Source organism: Nicotiana tabacum, chromosome 5 (assembly GCF_000715075.1).
Source record: "Nicotiana tabacum cultivar K326 chromosome 5, ASM71507v2, whole genome shotgun sequence".
Taxonomy (NCBI): domain Eukaryota; kingdom Viridiplantae; phylum Streptophyta; class Magnoliopsida; order Solanales; family Solanaceae; genus Nicotiana; species Nicotiana tabacum.
The window spans coordinates 10,921,587-10,931,549 of NC_134084.1; positions in this window are offsets into that span (position 1 = coordinate 10,921,587).

The window sequence follows — 9,963 nt, forward strand, 5'->3', positions numbered from 1 at the left end:
ACATTCAAATGAAGTCCTCGTGTTAAATTGCTTAGAAGATTTCTCATTTTAACCGCAATCATCTAAATATAGTATTCAAGTAATGAAATCATCATCAAGTATAATAAGGCGGATAATAAGTAGTAATAGTAAGACCATTTCCTAATAAAAAATATTCTGATAGTAATTTAGTAATTAGTATTGAATACATGAGATAATATCTAATGGGTGGGGATGATATTGGACTTATTATATTGCATATGGATAATTGACTAATTATAAAATATATCCAATCCGAAATACCAAATCAAATATCCAATCTGAAATCCGAAATCTAAAAGATTTTAAAAATTAAATCCGTAATCTGAAGATTTAAACCAAAAATCCAAAAAAATCGAATTTTGGTTTGGATTTTAGGTTTGTCCGAACTATTTCCACCCCTAAAAGGCAGAATCAAATTACTCGTCAGGTCCATCGATTTGAGCGGTGTGAAAATTATGTTACCCCTCCAACTTTGTGTGAAAAAACAAATCCCTTCTCAATTTTTAAGCTATAGACATTTTCTCCATCCTATTCTAAGGTATTTATTGAATTTGCTAACAGTGAGTACATTCTCTTTTCAACATATCTTGCAGATGTATATATATGTTGTATTCTTCTTTCTTAGCCCTAAAGTATGAGTGTTTTGAAGATAATATTGCTCAACTATCGATCGACGTGACAATCGTGCCTGCTTGACAAAGTCTTTGGCGGCACCAATTGACATTCCAAACCTCTAATGCCTCAAATATCGTTTTATTTTTCGTTTCGGACTCACTAGTATATATATACTGCTTTCGTGCTTAATGGATTTTGATGATTTGAGTAGTTTTTACGATGTATATTTTTCTTTAACTTCGTCAAGCCTATCCGCTTATTTATTCCAAACCATAGTTTTTAGTTTCAAGATCGCGCTTTTAGTACGCGTGTGGTGAGATGTTCCAAGCCCGGCATCTACTGATTTTGCCATTCTTATGATTCAATGAATTCACCAACTATAGGGACATCAAGTAAGGGCTCGTAGGCTACTCATGCCTAATGAACATTCAATTTTTTTTTTCGGGGAAGAGAAGAGTTCTAGGTCAAGCCTCTTATTCTATATATAATGAATAGGAACTAATTTCAATCGCTTTCCTCTTTATTAATTATGAATTCAAACTCATAATATTTTAATTCAAATATTAGTCTGTTAAACCACAAGTTGTTTTTACAAAAATTAATTCTTCTCCATGATATCTATTTTCTTTTTTTCTTTTTTTTTTTGGTTGCTAAATTGCTAGGTTTATCTATGTCCTGACAAATGGTTGGTTAATACCTTCCTAAATCGCTAGGATTGTGGTGGTGCGATAAAAAAGAGGAATCAGAAGTTTGTGTATCTAAATTGAGTTATTTTTTTATTCTTTTTAAAGGCACAAAAATAGTAAAAGCTTAAAAATAGTATAAAAGATTTGGGATCTCCTACAAGAACTCTGTCCCTCTTATTTAATTTATTTTTTATAAATATATAGCAGCCATGGAAAGGTTTAATCATTCAACAAAACAGAAGCAAAACAAAAATTCTTAGTTAAATCTCCTTTTTTCAAGATTCATTTCCAAAACCCATTTCATAGAAAAACATCATTAAAACCTTAGTTTAATCATTTCAGCAAAACAGAACAAAAATTCTTAGTTAATCCTTGTTTGGAAAATCTCTCTCTCTCTCCATTTTCAAGATTAACTTTCCAAACCCAATTCCCAGCCAAAAACATCATTAAAACCTTGCACCATCCTCTCATTACCAAAGGAAACTCAGCTTAATTTGAAGGTATATATGTTCTCTTTAACATGCACTTATGAGGAAATTCTTTTCATATATTTTCAACGAGACTTTCTTAGTTTGTCAAATTTTCTTTTTCACCAAAAATATTAATCGCGAAACAATATCTTTTGATTGGGTTCGCTTTTGCTCCATTACTTTTGGCTCCATTAAACATCAATACACATGCAGATGGATGACACATGTTCATATAATTATGAAGGGCTTAGATTGTTTTTTAATTTATTCTTGTATTTTTGTGTTATTCTCCATATGGAACAAGAAGGAACATGTTGGCGTCAAAAATTTTATCCTTCTAATATACTTATTTCTTGCCAATACCAAAGCCAATCATTCCCTTCCATGAAAGCACAAACATAGCAAGGAGTGTCACAAAGCAAAATATTATCGAGTGTATTGTATACTTATAAAAAATTATATTTATGAATTAATTGGTTAATAGAATAAAATTTGGTTAGTTTTTTATAAGAAGAACATCAGTAATTAATGTCATTAATTAATAAAAGAAAAAATAAGTGCACTAGGTACATGTTTTGTCATACTCGATGTAATAGTCAGTTGGAACTATTACTGTTCTTGTTCCGGTTCGCAAAAGATCGAAAATAACAAAAAATATAAGAATAAATTAAAAGGCGGCAATCTCAGCCCTTCATAGTTATATGAACATGTGTCATCCATCTGTAGGTGTACTGATATTTATTGGAGCCAAAAGTAATGGAACAGAGCCGAACCCCTTTTGATTAATGTGCCTGAATAAGGTTGACTAAAGGTCATTCAATATTTACATCATTATATTCTTGAATAAATATTTGCAATTATGTACAATTCTTGTTGTTCGAAGGGGAGTTTTAGCGTAACTGGTAAAGTTACTATCATATGACCAGGAGGTCACGGGTTCAAGTCGTGGAAACAGCCTCTCCAGAAATGTAGTGTAAAGTTGCGTACAATAGACTCTTGCAGTCCGGACCTTCCCCGAACTCCACGCATAGCTGAAACTTAGTGCATCGGGCTGCCCTTTTTATGTACAATTCCTATTGTCCAATGGAAATCGACGAAATTTTTTCGATATTTTTTTGTCTAAAGATGAGTTGGGTCTTTTTTCCTCCTAATTTTTTTTTAACATTTTGATATTTCAGGAGGAAAACAGGAAAATAAAAAATAAAAGAAAAGGAACACAATGAAAGGAGCTATAGCTACTATCACATCAACAATAATGATCATAGCAATGTTATTTTTCATGATCAATGACTCAACTGTCTCAGCAAGATTTCCAGACATAAAAACTGTTATGGTAACAAACAACCACACAAATTACCTAAGCATCCGATGTTTCTCCTTCGACGACGACGGTGGCGACGTGAAGCATCTGAATAAAATGGGCAGTTTCAACATAAGTGTCAAAATCAGGAATTTTTTTCCTTCTTCTACCATGTACAATTGCTCCACAAACATGGGAACTTTCATCGCCTTTCGATCCGATTACGAATGCATTAGTCATTCAACACCTTGTGAATGGAGGTTTGATGAAAGGTTCACATATCTCTATAATCCAAAGGATGAAGAGTGGGTTGCTCATGAATATAACCCTAATTATGAGTCTCTTAAAAGAGGAGGAGTCATCAAAGGATATTACGTTAATTAAATAAACCAATATATATGGTCAGTGAAAGATTCAGATAGTCGACTCGAACTTGCTTGGACTATCAAAAAGCTTTGAATAATTAATGTTAGTACGTACCAAAGAATCGATGATGACTTAAAAATGTACATAGAGAATGTCTTATAGGTAGGTTAGATAAGTAGAACATTCAGTGTAAGATTATTTTAGACAAGTGGAAGAAGCTGAGGTCCCTTTTACGTTGGATTCCGTGATTGGAGTTTAACGTGGGACGATGTAAAGCTTCGTAAACAGCTTCGCTTCCTCCTCGTTTACTAATGGGGTGACTTGGTAAGCAAGTTATGTTCAGTAAAGATCTCATGTTCAATATATACTAATTGTATCTGAAAAATGTACTTGTCAAGTTACAAATTGTTGAATTTAAATAATTTGCATTATTTAAGTGTACTTGTCAACAATATCTTATAGTAGTTTTCAGGTACTAAAAAAAAACTAAAGATAATACTCATGAACTAGATGAGAATGATTTCGCACTATTTTACTTTGTTTTCGTTTCCTCAATTAGAACTTAAATATTCTTAGTGAATCATTCATTAGAATTAACAAGTAACTTTCAACACAGAATGTTTCTATCATCAAATATCTCTCACCCATATATATTGGCGGAGCCAAAAATTCTAATAAAGGTATATATACGGTCAAAATAGTGTTTGCCACCGGGGCGTGACAGGCCAAGGTTCGACCCTGTGTCATACCGGACTGTGACACGAAGTTAGATTGTCAAACTCGTGACCCAGGGATCGATCGAGATCGAGACCGAGCGGATAGGGTTCGAGCAAGATCGAGGAAAGCATGCCGAGCCAAATAACGGAAAGCCAAAATATCCGATATCGGGCAAGGATTACGGCGGAAAGCTCGGCACATATCAAGAAGAGGCTGATTAATTAGCTAATCATGGAATTTTTTACTGTATTTAGAATTGTATCAAAGGTAGGACTCCCCTACTATACAAAGGGGGTCTGATCACTTGTAAAAGGCATCATATTCACGCTACATTAAGCAATATACTACCTTTCTCTTAACCTTTCAATACTCTGTTGCTCTGTTCATATTTTCCAACAGAATATTCGTTTGGTTTGAGGACGACCTAGCTCGAGGGCCAAAGCTATACGTTTATTTCTGTTTGTTTTTATTTCTATTTGCAGTCAGTTTCAATATCAATTTACATATTTTCTCAGTTTGTGCTAAATAAAATCATGTGTCCTTAAAACTACGTATAAATTCAATTGTTATCTGTTTTTAGGGTAAACAGTTTGGCACCCACCGTAGGACTAAGGATAATAGTGATTGCCCGGTACTAACTTTTGTAACACACACTATTTTATACTTATTTTTGTGAGTATCTTTGATTCTAGGATCAACATATTAAACTCTCAAGCAGCACCCACCCACACAGATAATGGCCTTGCTTTCCATGGAGAGAACGACAACATAGCCGCCCCAGGGAATGGAGTGCCTCCAGTTGACCTCGATGGAGTCCCGGTCGTAGACCCAATCAACGTCAATTTCCATGTTGCCATTAATGCGAATTTGGTCGTCGGTCTTGAAAGTAGTGTCCGCAGAGACGTTCGACCAGCCGATCAAAATGCATAAGGTGGTGAAGAAGGCGGGATCAACCTTCGAGTGATATTCGAAATGTTGAAGACTCAACAAGCTGCAATAGCACAACTCCAAAACCAGAACCATACACCAAGCAGGATCGAGCTCGAGCCATTACAGGAAGTTTTTCGTAGGGCAGAATCGGTGCCAAGGAGATTGAATGGAGGTGAATCGGGGACCGATCCCGCAATCATGAAGATGCTCGAGGAACTAACAAAGCGAGTTGAATCGGGGGAGAAGAAAATTCAAGCAAATGACAAAAAGGTGGAAACCTATAATTCCAGGGTTGATCAAATTCCTAGGGCACCACCGATGTTGAAAGGTTTGGATTCGAAGAAGTTCGTGCAAGAATCCCCCCCCCCCCCGGCACGGCCCCTAAACCAATTCCCAAGAAGTTCCACATGCCAGAAATTCCCAAGTATATTGGCACGACTGATCCCAATGAGCATGTCGCTTCTTACACATGCGCGATTAAAAGGAACGATCTAGAGGACGACGAGATCGAGTCCTATTGTTGAAGAAGTTCGGGGAGACCCTATCGAAGGGAACGATGATATGGTACCATAACTTTCCACCTAACTCTATTGACTCTTTTTCTATGCTTGCAGACTCCTTCGTTAAAGTACACGTCGGGGCTATAAAGTTCGAGACTAGGAAATCAGACCTCTTCAAGGTAGGGCAGAAATATAACGAGATGCTCAGAAAGTTCGTGTCTCGGTTCCAAACGGAACGTATATATCTACCACCGGTTGCCAGACGATTGGGCCGTTAAAGCTTTCACCCAAGGACTAAATGTACGAAGCTCAGTGGCTTCACAGTAGCTAAAGCAGAACTTGATCGAATGCCTAGCTGTTACATGGGATGATGTGCATAATTGATACCAATCAAAAATTAGGGTCGAAGACGATCAGCTAGGGACCCCTTCCGGGTCCGTTTATCCTATCAAGTCCGTCGATAAAGTCAAAAGGGACATCGACCAAGAACCACGCTCGATTAGGGATCTCTACCAGCCATACAATGGAGATCGAAGAAGCAACGGGCATGGGCGCAACCCTATTCGAGGTGAAAGAGGAAATGATCAAGGTTAAATCTCTCGGGGGCTCATGAGCAAGATTGGATTCGATAGGGACGTCGGGCTCAAAGAAGCACCGCGACAATCAGAATATAACTTCAATGTTGATGCATCTGCCATCGTATCAGCCATCGAACGTATCAAAGATACTAGATGGCCTCGAACTCTTCAGACTGATTGATCGGGTCCAACCCTACACCACTACAAAGTGGCAAGAGCGGTCGATATAGATTTTACCCGAGATGGATGGGATCGAATCCATAGGGAGATAGATTGATAGGGATTTGGGTTCCTATCTAAACTATCAGCGTGTAGTGCTCTTAATTACACTTCCAATCATAATTGTTCATTTGTTACTTCTAATTTTATGCTAATATTGCTAAATTAAACTAAAAGTAAATGCTTGTAAGGTTTTCTAAATGGATAACGAGGCACTAGGGAAGTGACTTTCTCCTAGGTGAATACTTGATGGGATCTAAAGCCTAAGGCAAAGTTGTTATGTTGGAGATTGCTATATAGCCAATGCACAAAACTACTCACTTTATACCTCTCGGTAGCTTGAGTGACTTTGCATTAATTGACTTTCTCAAGACCAATGGGGTGTCAAAATTGTGCAAGCAATATAGGTTCAAGTCGGGTATTACTATCTCTAGGTTTAACCCTTTAATTGGGGCTATCAATCTCTTGAATACACTCCAATTCTTTGTTGGACTGATTTTCCTAGACTCAAGCTCTCTTTCTCAAGAAAAGCCCAAGTCAAAAAGGCACAAATTAATGTTTGTGCCCAAGTCAAAAAGGCACAATGATTCGATCAAAAGGTGAAGCAGTATGAATCAGATTGTTCTAACATTCAAACCTGTAAAACTAATCGACGACATTTATCCAATCGACTATACTAGCTATAATATATAACAATTAATCGATAAACAAATAAAACTAAACAGGCCACCAAATGATTTCAGCGGCTTTGCACAAAACAGGGAACCTACATGAATTAACCACTCGACGATATTAATCAAATCGAATACGTATCTTACCACACGTTTTTAACAATGGTCAGAAGAAGAGTCGACCAAATAAAAGGTCTTATGAAGACGGAGAGAATTGAAAGAATATAACAGAAAAATTAACAAATTAACTAGACATGCTAACAAACACAAATAGAATTCAAACAAGAACAGAAGGGAAAGAGAAACTTATCTTGGAAGCTCAAAAACAAAACGACCCAAGCTTAAATCAGACTCGATCATTTGAGGTCGAACGGACTTTAATCGAAGTGTTCTCAATTGAGAACACCTCGATGAAGGTCTATTAGACCCCAATGGATTTGAGTTCTAGGGTTCTTGGGGCTCAGATTAGGAGTTCGAGCTTTTCTGGTTAGATTTGAACCAAACCAGGCTTGGTTTGGTCACGAGGGAGGTCAGGGGATTAACTGGTGTGAATTTGGGGTCAGTTGGTGCAGGTTGAGGTTTGGCTCGAATCTTCAAATGAAGATTCGAGAAGCTCGGGGCTGATTTGAGCCAAGGGAGTAAGGGATTTGGGTTCAAGGAGTGAAGGAGGTGCTATGCTGTGAAAGGGGTGACCGGCGGCATAGATGCCACCGGGTTTCAGGCGAAGGGGGATGAGGGCGGCTAGGGTTTGGGAGGTCTGGGTCCGTCTCTAGTGTTGAGAGAGACGAGTGAGGAGGGGGTGGGGTTGGCTATGGAGGGCGTGGGGTGTGAGGAGGGATTTATATATAGGGTAGGAGATTAGATCCTGGCCGTTGGATCAAGTTGGATCTATGGCCAGGATCTATTTTGTAATAGGAAACGGCGTCGTCTCAATTAAATGACACTGGGTCGGTCTAAGGTTTAAACGGGTCGGGTGCTGGGGAAGGCCATGGGATCATTAGATTAGATTGGATGGACGGCTCAGATCAAATTCCCTATGCGGCGTCGTTTGGGGGCATCTCTGAAAGACCTGGTTTGGACTTGGTCAATGTAATTGGTTTGGGCCTGAATTTTTTGGTTTCACCTAGCCCAATCCGAGTTTCCTTGATACTTCACCCATTTTCCTTCTTTCTTTAATTACCAAAATTAAACAAAAATCCTAAATAAATTGTAAAATCAAAAACAAAATTACACACATATTATTTAACACCTATAATAATTAACACACAAATTAAACATTAAATAAAATCACACAATGACAAGAAATACATATGCATATTTTTTGTGATTTTCTTTTAACCAAATTATGGTTAAATAATTCCTAAATGTACCATTAATTCCTAAATGCATGCAACATGTATTTTTGTATTTTTTAACTATAGCAAGGTGAGAATTTACAGATAGAACAATTATCAAAATGTCACGCAAATTCTCAAAATTGTACCCGAAGGTAACTTGTTTTATTTTTTCGATTTCTTTTTGGAGTAGTTTCCGTGAAGCAAAAATCACGTGCTCACAGCTGCCCCTCTTTGTCCGAAAGCACAAAGAGCTTTCGTGCAAAGATAAAGTGAGCGGATACGAGCTATTTTTGCCCTGTTGGAGTACTCCGTGTGAAGCTTTTTTTGAAAAAAGATTTTACCTAACCTTTGCTTCAAAGGTCTCCTACATATCCCTGGCTAAAAGGGAATCAGGTTAATATAATTCGGGAAGTTTTGGTAGCTGGGACTACCATGAAGCTGTTGTTTTGCTGTTACTGCTATTGTTGCTGCTGCTACCGCTTACTGACCTCCTTATTATACCGTGCTCAAAGAAAAACAAGAAGCTAGACTAAACTGGGGATTACAAAATCTTATCTATCTTCCATTTGCTCTGGTTGCCTTGCTTTCTTGTCAGCTTGCATTTCCTCTAGTGTTTTTCTTTCGAATCCTATCCGGGGGATGACACTGGCCTTTTGCTTTTCTGAACACAAGTTTTATTGTTCCGTTCTGTCTGCTGGAGACACTGCTTCCTACATTAAAGCTTTTTATGCTGGGGATTTTTGTTGTACCCCTCCTCATTACTGACTTCTATTTGATCTTGAAATGTATTCCGCTATTCTTCCAGGCGGGCTCCTGCAACCAAAGTAAACAAAAACAAACAAAATTTTTGCCCCAGTTTGCACTAGGAATATTCGTGAGTTGTTAGCCAAATCGTAAACCACTTCTACTATAATGATGAGAGTAAACTAAAGACTAGACTGGGATATGCGTCTCCTACGAGTAAAACCAAACTTGGGAGGAAGTGCGTCTCCTACGGGTAAAACAAACTTAGGCGGAAATGCCCCTCCTATGGGTAAGACAAACTTAGGAGGAAATGCCTCTCCTATGGGTAAAAATAAACTTAGGAAGAAATGCCTCTCCTAGGGGTAAGAATAAACTTAGGAGGAAATGCCTCTCCTAGGGGTAAGAATAAACTTAGGAGGAAATGCGTCTCCTATGGGTAAAACAAAACTTAGGAGGAAATGCCTCTCCTAGGGGTAAGACAAACTTAGGAGGAAATGCCTCTCCTATGGGTAAAAATAAACTTAGGAGGAAATGCCTCTCCTAGGGGTAAGAATAAACTTAGGAGGAAATGTCTCTCCTATGGGTAAAACAAACTTAGGAGGAAATGCCTCTCCTATGGGTAAAACAAACTTAGGAGGAAATTCCACTCCTAGGGGTAAGAATAAACTTATAAGGAAATGCCTCTCCTATGTGTAAAGTAAACTTAGGAGGAAATGCCTCTCCTACGGGTAAAACTAACTTAGCAGGAAATGCCTCTCCTATGGGTAAAAATCTAAACTTAGGATGAAATGCTTCTCCTATGGGTAAAA